Source organism: Grammomys surdaster, unplaced genomic scaffold, assembly GCF_004785775.1.
Source record: "Grammomys surdaster isolate TR1022 unplaced genomic scaffold, NIH_TR_1.0 125974, whole genome shotgun sequence".
Taxonomy (NCBI): Eukaryota; Metazoa; Chordata; class Mammalia; order Rodentia; family Muridae; genus Grammomys; species Grammomys surdaster.
Genome location: NW_021620791.1, coordinates 4,278,157 through 4,290,458, shown reverse-complemented (window position 1 = coordinate 4,290,458; position 12,302 = coordinate 4,278,157). Strand labels below are relative to the sequence as shown.

The following is a 12,302-nucleotide window of genomic DNA, read 5'->3' as shown; positions in this document are numbered from 1 at the left end:
CTCAACTACAGAGTGTAGACACACTACCCTCCCAAAGGAGTGCTAGACTCAATTACACAGTTGTTCCAAAGGACTGTGCTCACATCGACGTTCACTGGGGCTGCTGGGAAACTACAACGGGTCATCATCTCACCAGACGATCTCTGCTGCAGCAGTGCACTATGTGTCCAGACTTTAAGCAAGCCAGTGAGGTTCTCAGGCTCCTCTAGCATAAAGCCAGGACACATCTAGGGGTTGTGACTAACAATAAACAGAGGGCTCTGTGTGCACGGGCCTTTTAGGCCTGCCTAAAACTTTGTTCTTGGGACACTAGACCTAGAAGCCCATCCTAAGCAGACTCAATGTCAAGTTCCACTTTGGCAGCCGAATGGTGACCTGAGCATTTTGCTACCTCCTACTGGGGCTACCACTTTCCTTTGGGTTACCTGGCACTACAGTAACATTCCTGGGTTCTACCAACCTTGTAACCCCTAAGGAGTCAAGATTCCCGCCAGCTGCAGGACTACAAAGACTTTGGTTGTCAAATCCACTACTCCCTCCCTTTGTCTAGCCAATGCAGGCTTGATGCTTAGCCTTTCCATGGGCTGCAGGAACTATGACCCTTAACCTACTGTCCAGGCCAAGCCACTGCTTACCTGGCTCGGCTTAGAAACTTCTCATGACAAACCAACAGTCACCTTCCCCAGAAGCTGCCCTGCACTGACATGTTCCTGAGCCTGTGCTAAGCATTAAGTACATGTTCAGCACATAGTACCTGTGGTGAACCTCAACACCAACCCTGTGACAGAAGAGAATACTAACTTCAGTCATGTTAAAAGAGAAAAGGGAAGGGAACCGGATTGCCACTGGCCCTGAGTCACATAGGGTGGTAGAGATTTAAACTCAGAACAGCCACCTGCTGATATACACGGTACCAATCATCTGGTCCCATGGTGTTCTCAGCTCTTGGCCTAGAGCCAAGAAAGGATTTTTATTGTGTCTATCTTCCCTATGAAATTGCCAGTGTCTTAATGAATTAACCATCACATCTTCATTTATATTCTCATAGGGTGAGAGGCCAATGCCAGGTACACACTAAGTCTCAGAGACACGGTCATCCTCCTCAGGCCTTGGCCTTTAAGGCATTTAGAGTCTAGATAGAAAACCTTCAATCAGTAAAGACCCATCAACTTGGGTAAGTGTAGCCCCAGGGGGGGATTCTCTTTTTATTATTATTTTAACTTAGGACAACTTTTACTTTTTATCTTTCTCCCATAGGCTCCCAGCATCATATAGATGGACATGAAAGACAACAGATCTTCTCATAGCAGTGACATCGACAGACAGCCCTCAACCGGAAGCTAGGACAGCTTGGCATAAAGCCCAGGAACATGCCAGAAACACTTCATTGAAAGGAGATGGGTCTTGGGGACTTACATTTTTAGAGGGAGCTCCAGGTAGCCCGAGAGATCTGAGCAAATGTTCCCATTGAGTCAAAGGTAGAGATACAGTCCTCTCAGCTATGGTCCTTGTTCCCAGTGGGCATCCAGGCAAGAAGAATCCATTCGGTTACTTGTCTCCAGGCAAGTCAGGTGTATTACTCCAGAATTTGCATCCATTAGAATTACTCCCCAGGAAACTGTGTCTTCCTGTAAATCCACAGGGTTCAGAAAATCTCGGGAGAGGCTCCACGTAGTCTGCAAGCACAACCTGCTGGAGGGCATCTTCTTACCATGGTGGAGTTAAGAAAATCAGGCCTGAGACAAGGGAAAAGAAAACCATGTTGGCCCAATCACAGACTACAGTAGCAATCACCACTCCTTCCTTATATCTGACCCTGACCTGTTCAGAGAAATGTGCTTTAAAAACAAGGGGAGGGTGGGTGAGCAGAAGGTCTAAGGGTAAGGGGAATAAGAGGAAAGCCTTCATTGAGGAACACTGAGCTAAAGCCTTCATTGAGGAACACTGAGCTGGTTGCTATCCTCCAGGCAGGAGCGCCTCAGAGCCAGCTGGGAGGAGAGTAAGGCCTGACGGAGCCAACAGTATGGATGAAGGGAGAGTCAGTCACTGGCTTGCTTTGGCTGACAGAAGGCCGGGCCTTGGCACCCAGCCAAGCTCCCCTGCAGGTCTGAAAGGTCCCAGCAGGGAGCTACTCAGTTTAGAGGCTTAGGGGTCAGCTGGTCGGAAGTCAGTCTTTGTTTTGTTTCTTTTTAAAGGCAACCACAAAAGGCTGGCCTGGTTCCAAGTCCTGCCCTACCCTGTGAGCTGCTGCTCCAGAACAGGGCCTGGAAGCCTATTCTCTTATTCATTCAGGAATTCCTGGACCCTTCTAGACTGGTCCAGCGACTATGCTGGTCTCCTCAATCCAGTGCATTCACATTATCCTAGAAACCACAGAGGTTGGGACCTGAACTTCCCTAGCCACCTCAGAGCATTAGCAGCCCTTCACTGAGCATCTGTCGATTATTCTGCTAGAAGCTGACCTTATCCCATACAAAGCCCCGACCACCTGGAGTTCTTCAATGAAGTTCCCAGAATATTTGGGAGACACAGACCGTAAGTGTGATATACACCAGAAAGAGAACAGGAAAAAGAACAGGAAAAGCTAGACAAACAGTCACCCGTCTTCCCAATCTGAGGCCCTATCCAGTGTGCTGAGTTACCTTATGAGGAAGATGGCTATGACTAAAAATTCAGACATTTCCCATATATGAAAATCTCATTTCATCTACACACACACACACACACACACACACACAGAGAGAGAGAGAGAGAGAGAGAGAGAGAGAAATTAGTTATAAATTGTTATTATTTGGTTGCAGAAATAAGAAATTTGGGGCCCAGGGTAGCAATCAGGGGGAACCCAGCTGCTGACTCTCAGGCCTGCAGTCCATTCAGGCTCTAAGAGGGGAAGACATCCAGAGGAAAGGGACAGGTGTGGTATTCAGCACAACTTCAGTTAGTAATAGGGAGAAGGGGGCAAAGACATGGTTAAACGTTTACTGAGGCCATAGACAAGTCTGAAGCCCTGAAGTCAAGTTTACGTTGCCGTGGTCAAGTCCATTAAAGTTCTATGACCTGTGGAAGAAGTCTCACATGACTGAACGGTACTCTGACCGAGAACAGAGGCACATATCACAAAGATAAATAAGGCTGGGGAGAGCGGGAGGACTAAGGAAGAAAACAGGAAAGTATATTTATGATGACACAAAAAAGCTAAACTTCTCTGTGATCTTAGAAGTCAAGATAAGGGGTACAAGCCTGCTAACTATGAGTTCAATCCCTGGAACCCACATAAATGGCTGACGGAAAAGAGATTCTACCAAGTTCTCCTTGGATGCATGCATGCATGCACACACAAATGAATAGCAATAGTTAATTAAAGTAACAAAAGAAGAAATCAAAACAAAGTTCTGGTGAGTAACTGGTGGGGGAGCAGGCCTTCTGAAAGGGGTAATATTCCCGTTTATCCAGGTGCTTGCCTAGCTCAGCATCAAACTGTGCATTATGTCCACTTCTGCGCATGAGCTGTCTGTGTGTGTGTGTGTGTGTGTGTGTGTGTGTGTGTAAGAGGGCTTACACTTTTTAAGACTTTCCTGGGAAAGTATGCCGTGGAACCATCAAAGACATGGAAAACAGGCCCTCTGGCTTGAGACTGGGCATCTTCCGGGGCTCCCTGACTCTCCACACCATCTTCTCACAGGCTGCTGCTGTCAGCTGGCCATGCCTGGAAGGCATCCAGGGGGTGGCTTCATCAGGAAGCATGGTTTGGCTTTGTGACACAGAAATTGCCCCACGAGAAAATACAGCCTCGGGTCCTTTCTTTTGGCTGTGCCTCTTTCCTCTCTGTCTCCCAGACTGTCAGGTCCAAATGTGTCACTTCCTTTTTGACCCTCCCCTCCTAGATATTTCTACCAGCTGACCCCTGCAAGCACTGGTGAGAAACACAGGCTGCTTCAGTGTCCTACCCACCAGCAATAGAGCAAAGGCCTTTGTGTATCACGGATGCAGGAGATGCTTTGCAAGCAGAAGGGTTGGTACAAGGTGCAGTAATCAGAAAAGGGAGCTCAGAAGTATTCCCCAGCACCCATTTTGTGTCCCGGTGTGTATGACTGAGTTTTCTCTTCATTCTTCCATGACACTACATGTAAGTACACACACGAGTGTCTCACTCCCCTTCTCTGTCCAACATGTGCTTAATATCAGTATCAACCACAGTATGTAGAAGTCAATAAGAATATCCGAATGATGTAGCCAGTGGGCCACAGTACTGACTACAGGGGCTAGAAAATAGTTCTGGGAGGTAACGCTGGCCCAGCCTCACTCCCTCCCACCCCCTCTCTCACTTGGAAAATTACAATCTCTTTTTTTTTTTTTTTGGTTTTTTCGAGACAGGGTTTCTCTGTATAGCCCTGGCTGTCCTGGAACTCACTCTGTAGACCAGGCTGGCCTCGAACTCAGAAATCCGCCTGCCTCTGCCTCCCAAGTGCTGGGATTAAAGGCGTGCGCCACCACTGCCCGGCGAAAATTACAATCTCTTAAACTTGACAATAAAGACATCTTCCCTTCCTCACTGAAGCACAGAAGCAACAGTCACCAAGATATTTCTCTATACTCAAAAGACCAGGTCTTGTCTACACTAGGAAGACATTTCAGGATCTGTTCTCAAACAATATTATGACTATCCTTCTGTAGACAGACTTCATTTTCCCTTCCTTTCTTTTCTTCCCCAGGGTGCTGACTAAACAGAGATTGGCTACTTCAGGATCCCCAAGCTTTTTAGCACTGGCTCCTTCTCTCACTCCGGGAATGGAATATGAATTGGGTTAGGGACCCAATTAGCCAGAGTGTGAGGACCTTGGGTCTTCTATCACATCCTTTAAAAGTATGTCTTTGAGGCACTGGGAAATGCTTTTCCTGTATTCAGAACTGGGTTCAGTTCTTGACACTTATGTGGTGACTGGATGTGGAGGCATCTGGATCTGGAATTCAAGTTCTAGGGGATGTGACATCCTCTTCTGACTTCCACTCACACCAGGTACACACATGGTACACATAAAAATATGCAGGCAAAACATCCATACCCATAAGATAAAATAAACTTTAGATGGAGAGAAAGAAAGAAAGAAAGAAAGAGAGAGAGAGAGAGAGAGAGAGGGATGGACAGAGGGAGGAAGGAAGGAAAGAAGGAAGGAAGGAAGGAAGGAAGGAAGGAAGGAAGGAAGGAAGGAAGGAAGGAAGGAAGGACCTCTTTGGGCTAGAGAGGTGGTTCAGTGGTTAAGAGTACTGGTTACTCAGAGGTCCTGAGTTCAATTCCCAGCAACCATACAGTGGCTCACAAGCAGCTATAATAGGATATGATGCTTTCTTCTGTTACGCAAGCATACATGCAAACTGAACACTCATATACATAAATTTTAAAACTTTTATCTTTGTTCAATTAAAAGCAACAAATGTCCCCTGGGTTCATCTGTTGAGATCTACAGACCAGACAGAGTGTGAAACACAAGAGTGTGCTCACAACGCAAGCAGAGTCACCATCACCATGGACAACTGGGACTCCCATACATGAGGCTTGTGAGATGCTTAACTGGAGTTTGCTAACATAACAAAGGTTTTTACCTTGCTCTTCAACTTGACCCATTGAGAAGCACCTGGAAGATTAGCAGAGAACATCTCTTTTGGTGAGGGTGTTTGGAAAGGATTAACTAAGGGAGTGAGATCTGCTTTGAGCATGGGCATTTCCATGCATAGACTTGGGTCTGTGAAATAGGAAAGGCAGCCTCTAGCAGGCATCTGCTTTTTCCTGGCTGCTTCTGGCACCACTGTCCTTCCACAATAGATTGAGCAGAGGCAGGAGGATTTCTGAGTCCGAGGCCAGCCTGGTCTACAGAGTGAGTTCCAGTACAGCCAGGGCTATACAGAGAAACCCTGTCTCGAAAAAAATCCAAAAAAAACCTGACTCCCACAAATGGTTTGGTTTTCTTATTTACAGGACTTCTCAGAACAGAGTGGGCAAGCAGCCCCTGCAGCTCCTGGGGGTCTCCACATCTTAGTCTAGGAGAACAGATACTACCAGCACTAGAGAAGCTGGTAAAGGAGTTAGGACAAACCTCAGTGTTCAGTTCTCACCCAGCCACTATAAATCTTGAGATGAGAAGAGCTCACAGGCCTCTGGGCCACAGGAAGTTGAGAAAGAAAGTACTCAGCTTCCTGCAGGCTGGAAGGAGACCACAGGAATGTCAAGAAAGGGAAGGGTTAGTATAGATCAAGGAAGATTTACTGCTTCATCGGACTCTGCGCTTAACATTCAGGCCACAGTGATGGTGCCTCCGTAAGCTCACGTCCATAGAGCATCATGGAGACTGGAGGCTTTGCACACCAGCAGCCACAACACAATGAAACCTCCTAACACCTCTACCAGGTAGGAATCAGCCCCATATCTACATCCCAGGCCTTAAAAGCAGAATGAGTCAGAGGAGTGGTAAGATGAACTGGGATGAAGGCTCCATTTCCAAGCCTGTCCACGTTCCATTCCAGGTACTACCATACAGCACATCTCCCACAGTAACCTTCTTCTGGACCTGTTCGTCCTCTCAGTGACTTCACCTACAAAAGCCCTTTGCATTTCCACATAGCCACTCTCAATCTTTTCATAATCCCTCGTGCCTGACCCCCAAGGCTAATGGATCACTACCCCTTCCCAGTGCCCCCACAGCATGACATCATCTTCTTTAAACCCCAAACCTGACCTCATCTCTAGTCCACTGCCTTAGTATGGACCTCAGTATGTAGAAGGAGGGTGTTCTAAAAACAAGAAGACAATGCATTTTCTCCTCATCCTCAGCCCCACACTACTTCACACATCCCCAGACCTCTCTCCATCAAGAAGCTGTGAGCAATTAGGACTATAATACAGCCTCCGATCCATATTGTCTGATGCTGGCTGGCAGCTGCTGAGTGTCCAGGGTCCATGATGAGACCAGACAAGCTGGCATACACTTGTAATCCATGTATTCTCATATGTTCTAGAACAGAAGCAGAGGGATTACAAGTTCAAGTTCAGCCTGACCTATAGAAATGAGTTCAAGGCTAACCTGGGCAATTAAACAATATTCTGTCTTGAATTCTTTTTTTTTTTTAAATGTCAAAGGGGCTCATGTGAGGTCTGTAGCTCCACTGTAAAAGGGCTTATAAGAGTGCTTGTCTAGCATACAGAAATACCTTGACGTCAATCCACAGCCCTGTATAAAATAAGTCAACATGGTATATCTTTGACATCCTGGCATTTTGGAGACAGAGGCAGGGAGATCAAAAGTTTACTCTCCTTCTCAATTCCGTGGTGAATTAGAGTGAGTTTATGACTAGCCAGGGCTACATGAGACCCTCTGTGGGGGGTGAGGTTAGTTTCTGGCATCCTGTTTTAGCATTCCTAGGAAACAAATGCACTTATAAGAGGAATCCTATGTTGTAGTCAGTGAACAAACCTTCTACGTACTTATCAGTACAGTATCTTAGATCACGCCATGTAAAAAACAAAAAAAGACAGTTGTAATTCTAACATGATGTAAATATTGCAAATAATATTTGTATCTTATAGTAAGTGAACTATGAAAAATAAAATAAAGCCTGACAACAGGGCTCATAAGTAACGGGCACTTCCTGTCAACAGTGATAAACTGAGTTTAATCCCTGCGATGAGAATTGGATCCTGCAAGTTGTCCTCTGGTTTCCACATGTGGACTATGACATGTGCGCCTACATACAAATATTCACACATATAAATAAAAAGTACAGCCGAGCGGTGGTGGCGCACGCCTTTAATCCCATCACTTGGGAGGCAGAGGCAGGCAGATTTCTGAGTTCGAGAGTTCGAGGTTAGCCTGGTCTACAGAGTGAGTTCCAGGACAGCCAGGGCTACACAGAGAAACCCTGTCTCGAAAAACCAAACCAAAATAAATAAATAAATAGTACAAATTTTTTTGAGATGGAATTTCTCTAAGTAGCCCCGGCTGTCCTGAACTTGCTGTGTAGACCAGACTGGCCTCGAACTCACAGAGATCTACCTGCCTCTGCCTCCAGAGTCCTGGAATTAAAGGCGTGCACCACCATGCCCAGCTAATCAGTACAATTTTTAAGCACAAATAAATTGAAGGCTTGAGAGATGGTTTTAGCAGTTGTGAGAGCTTGTTGCTTTTTCAGGGACTGATTTTGGCTCCCGGCACCTACATGGTATCTCAGGTATCCATGGTTCCAGTTCCAGAGGGTTGGATGGCTTCTACTGACTTCCAAAGGTACCAGGTATTCATATGGTATACACTTCATACACATAAGAGAAATAAATGTACCATTATTATTAGTAGTAGTATTATTATTATTTTGTGAGAGATATAACTCAGTGGTAGAGGTCTTACCTCGCATACACAAGGCCCTAGATCCAGTTACAACAATGAGGGGAAAATATGAGGGTATGTCTAAAGGAGGAACTGAACATCTGTGCAGACCTACTATGTGCTTGGCCAGAGCAATGAAAGTTATTTTTAGCGATGATATAGCAGAAGGTCCCACTGGGAAAGTGCCCAGCAGAGATGCAAACAGACTCCGTGGGTGCATGTCTGCCACAGAGCCCTAGGCTCTGGACTTCCAAGAGCACACTGTCATCCACACTGCTGCTCATTGGGAACACCAATAAGGATGCTCAGTGTTTCTAAGTCTGATCTCCTTCCTCAGGAACTACCGACTACCCTCAGAGTCATCCCTGTTCATCCACGGCTTCACTTTCCACGATCTGAATCTCCCATGGCCATCTATAATCTAAAAAATAAAAGGAAAGGAAAACTTCCAGAAATAAGCAGACATACCAACCTAAAGAATATTTCTTGTGGTTCTGAATACTCTGTTGTTAATGTCTTGTTAGTTCCCTTACAAATTTGTAATATTTGTAAGTTAGTATATAAAGTTGTGTATAAAGCCAAGATACCTCTGTAGAGGTATCTAGAGGACCGGGGAGCAGCTGTGGTTTTAGGCATCCAGAGGGTCTTGCAGCACAATTGCCTGCAGATAAGGGGAAGAGGAGAGGAACTGTCACAGGGCTGCTGGAAGGAGCAAGAGAAACAATCCATGCAGCACAGAGCCCATTAACTTATTATCACCAGCTGCAAGGGGTTCGTCAGCAAAATTAATACTAGTCACAATGGTTTCACGGCAGCCGCACTGTCCCTTCAGGAAGGATGTTTGCAGACTCTCCTGGCTGCACACCCTCTAATCTAAGTAGGTTAAGGATAAGAGAATTTCCCCCAAGGACTTCCAGGGACTCACAAGGCCTGCTGAACAGGTAAGTAGGCTCAAGGTAAACTGAGCCCGTTACCTGGGAATTGCTGAGTGTCTGGGAAGAGAAGCATGCTGGGACTGAGGTTGCCCAGGATTTCTCAGCTGTGAGGAAGATGCACCAGAAGTTAGAGGTAGGCCTAGGTCCTGGGGACACCACAAGCACCACAGACTGAATGCCTGCCGCTTTGTGTTCTCACCTAACCCAAGCAAGATAGCTGTGTAGGAGGGAGGGGAAGAGCAGGAGCCAGTAGGAAAGCACCACGTGCAGTCAGTAAGAGTCAAGGCAAGTCACTTCGCTCCCTCGGTATTCCCAGACAATCTGCAGCATCGGGCAGGAAAGAATGAAGAAAGAGACTGAGTGAGTCCCATTGAGCCCCCAAGTGAGTCAACTTCACCAAATGCTATCTTGTGGCTATATCATCTCCTCTGGTGAAAGAACGGACCCCATTACAACTTGAAAGAATGCATAGATATCAGGCTAGCGTTCCTATCCAAGGTTCTCTGACTTTTTCCAATTTGGGGCTAACAGACAGGGATCTGCATCCCTATGGTGTATGTAACCGCATATAAAGAGCATGTACTTCTGACACAAGCAGAAAAGAAGCTGTAGATACTAGGAGTGATTTTGTTTTTCCATAAACACCTGGAGCTAAAATATACAGATATTCTTCTTTGGGTGTGTAAGAACAATTCCTAGCTGTCACACTGAAGAGGACCAGCAAGATGACTCAGTGTTTGAAGGCACTTGCCATCAAGCCCAGTGGCCTCATTTTCATCTCTGGAACTCCCATGCTTGAAGGAGACAACTGATTCCGATAATTGGTATTCTCACCACTATATGTGCACTGTGATGTGTGTTCACACACACACACACAAACACACACACACACACAAAATAAATACTCATAAAAGGTGAGGCTCCAAAATACCTATCATCTTGCTTCTTCAGATCCCTCACACATGGTGAGAAGCAGTCACGGTCCCCTAACAGGCTCTATCTGATGTAAGCATGGGGTCCTAGGCACCAGGAGCCCAACAGTTTGGTCCCAAGTAAGCGCTGTTGGGCTTGGGCATACAACATGTATAAAGACGTAGGTACCACCTAGGCACAGAGTAAACCAGATACCCCTGTCAGACATACACACCTCAAACAGATGAGGCAGCGAGAATGGGGTGAGAAGAAGGGAACCTGTGTTTTTTCCATTTAGGAAACAGCCCCAGAATCAAAATAATCTCTCAGAGGCCAGGTTTCCTTCCCTGAAAAGCAAGGCTATTGTTTCAGAGCAAAGGAACTGTGTTTAACACTCTACTGATCCCCATGGATACCTGCATATGTGTGTTACACATACAGACAAGCATAAATACACACAGATAAATAAAAATCATTTTTTTAAAAAAATACTAAGGACTAAGGTTCCAGCTTGTTTTCTATTGCTGAGACAAAACACTGACCAAAACCAATCTGAGGAAGAAAAGATTTTTCTCATTTTACGACTCCAAATCACAATATGTCACTGAGGGGAGTCAGGACAGAAATTCAAGACAGACCTAGCCTGAAGCAGGAACTGAGCAGAGGCCTTGGAAGAATGTTGATTGCTGGCTTGCTCCTCGTGGCTTGCTCAGCTTGCTTTCTCATATCTTCTAGGGCCACCTGCCTGAGGATGGCACTGTCCGTAGTGAGATGGGTCCTGCTACATCAATCATTAATCAAGAAAATGCCCCCACCTCAGACTTGCTTTCAGGCCATTCTGAGGGAGGTAATTCTCCAATTAGGCTTTAAGCTTCCCTCTTCCCAGATACCACCAGCTTCTGACAAGTTGACAAAAACAAACAAACAAAAAACAAATAAACAAACGCCTGCCCAGCACAACTTGGATTCTCAGCTAGGTGCCAGGACTATGCAGACATCATAGCACATGACCAGTGCAATGAGCCAAACCATTCTGCACTTCACAGGCAAGGATCCTTGGTCTAGAGGCCTGTGTTTCACCACCTACTCAAGCTCCCTCAGTGAGTAGGTGGGAGATGCTTTTACAAGTAGAAGAGGAAGCTTTTCTGGCAATTTCAATTGCTCTCAGAACTGCAGCAGAGAGTATGGAACAAACTGACCTGTCCCACTGTGAGCTTCATAGTCTTACCAAATACATACAGAACGTATGTAAAACGGGGACGAGTATTTTCTCCATTTCCCACACGCTGGGAGAACCCCATTCTGAGAAAGATATTGTCAGAGTTTCCTAACAAATCACTCTACAGTGGGCACCTTACCCCAGAAGAAACATACTCCTTCAGTTCTAAGAAGTCTACTTCCCAGGAAGAGTGGGATGTTCTCTCCTGTGGGCTCTAAGGAGCAGTCTTCCTAATAGAGCCCTCAGGCCCTGTCACTCTCTGGCTTCTTGGCGCCATGTCTCCCAACTCTCCTGTCACCTTATCATCTGCCCTTTTCCCTGTATCCCTAAGACTGCCACCTCCCCCACCCTTCCAATCTTGGTTCAACATCAATCCCTTAGCTGCAGAGTTTATCAGAATCCAATTCTGAGTCAGGCTAGAAAAGTAAAGAAAATCTTGGGGTTTGATAATCTGTGAAGAAGTCCCTCAGTCTGGAATCCAGCTGAAGCCTTTATTTGCAGAGGAAGAAAACTTCAGCACAATTAAACACTCTTGAGACTTTTCTTCCTTTCCAGCCACTAACCTGCAACTTTCTAGGAATCTCACTAAGAACCCCATTCACAGGGAAAGGATATCCACAAAGCTCTTTGTGTCACCTTGGTGACTCCTGGTTTTTCCTTATTAGACTATGATTGCACCCAAGGTGTCTCTGGGGCTACTTCATGTATCTCTCTCATCAAGAGAAGAAACAGTAAAGGTATTTCTAACTTTCTTCTGATAAGCATACATTCCCACTTGGATATGACTTACCTTCTCTGTCTCTCTGTGTCTCTATCTTCTCTCTCTCTCTCTCTCTCTCTCTCTCTCTCTCTCTCTCTCTCTCT

The 12,302-nt window shown here is 45.9% G+C and overlaps 1 long non-coding RNA gene across 2 annotated transcripts in view; it reads right to left on the bottom strand.

Moving 5' to 3' along the window:
* Positions 1-1,413: 1,413 nt before the first annotated feature.
* Positions 1,414-12,302, bottom strand: part of LOC114609496 — a 68,362-nt gene continuing 57,473 nt past the window's right edge. For both annotated transcript variants that reach the window (XR_003709534.1, XR_003709535.1), the window contains exon 3: positions 1,414-1,736. This is a non-coding gene — a long non-coding RNA (uncharacterized LOC114609496). The remainder of the gene's footprint in view (positions 1,737-12,302) is intronic.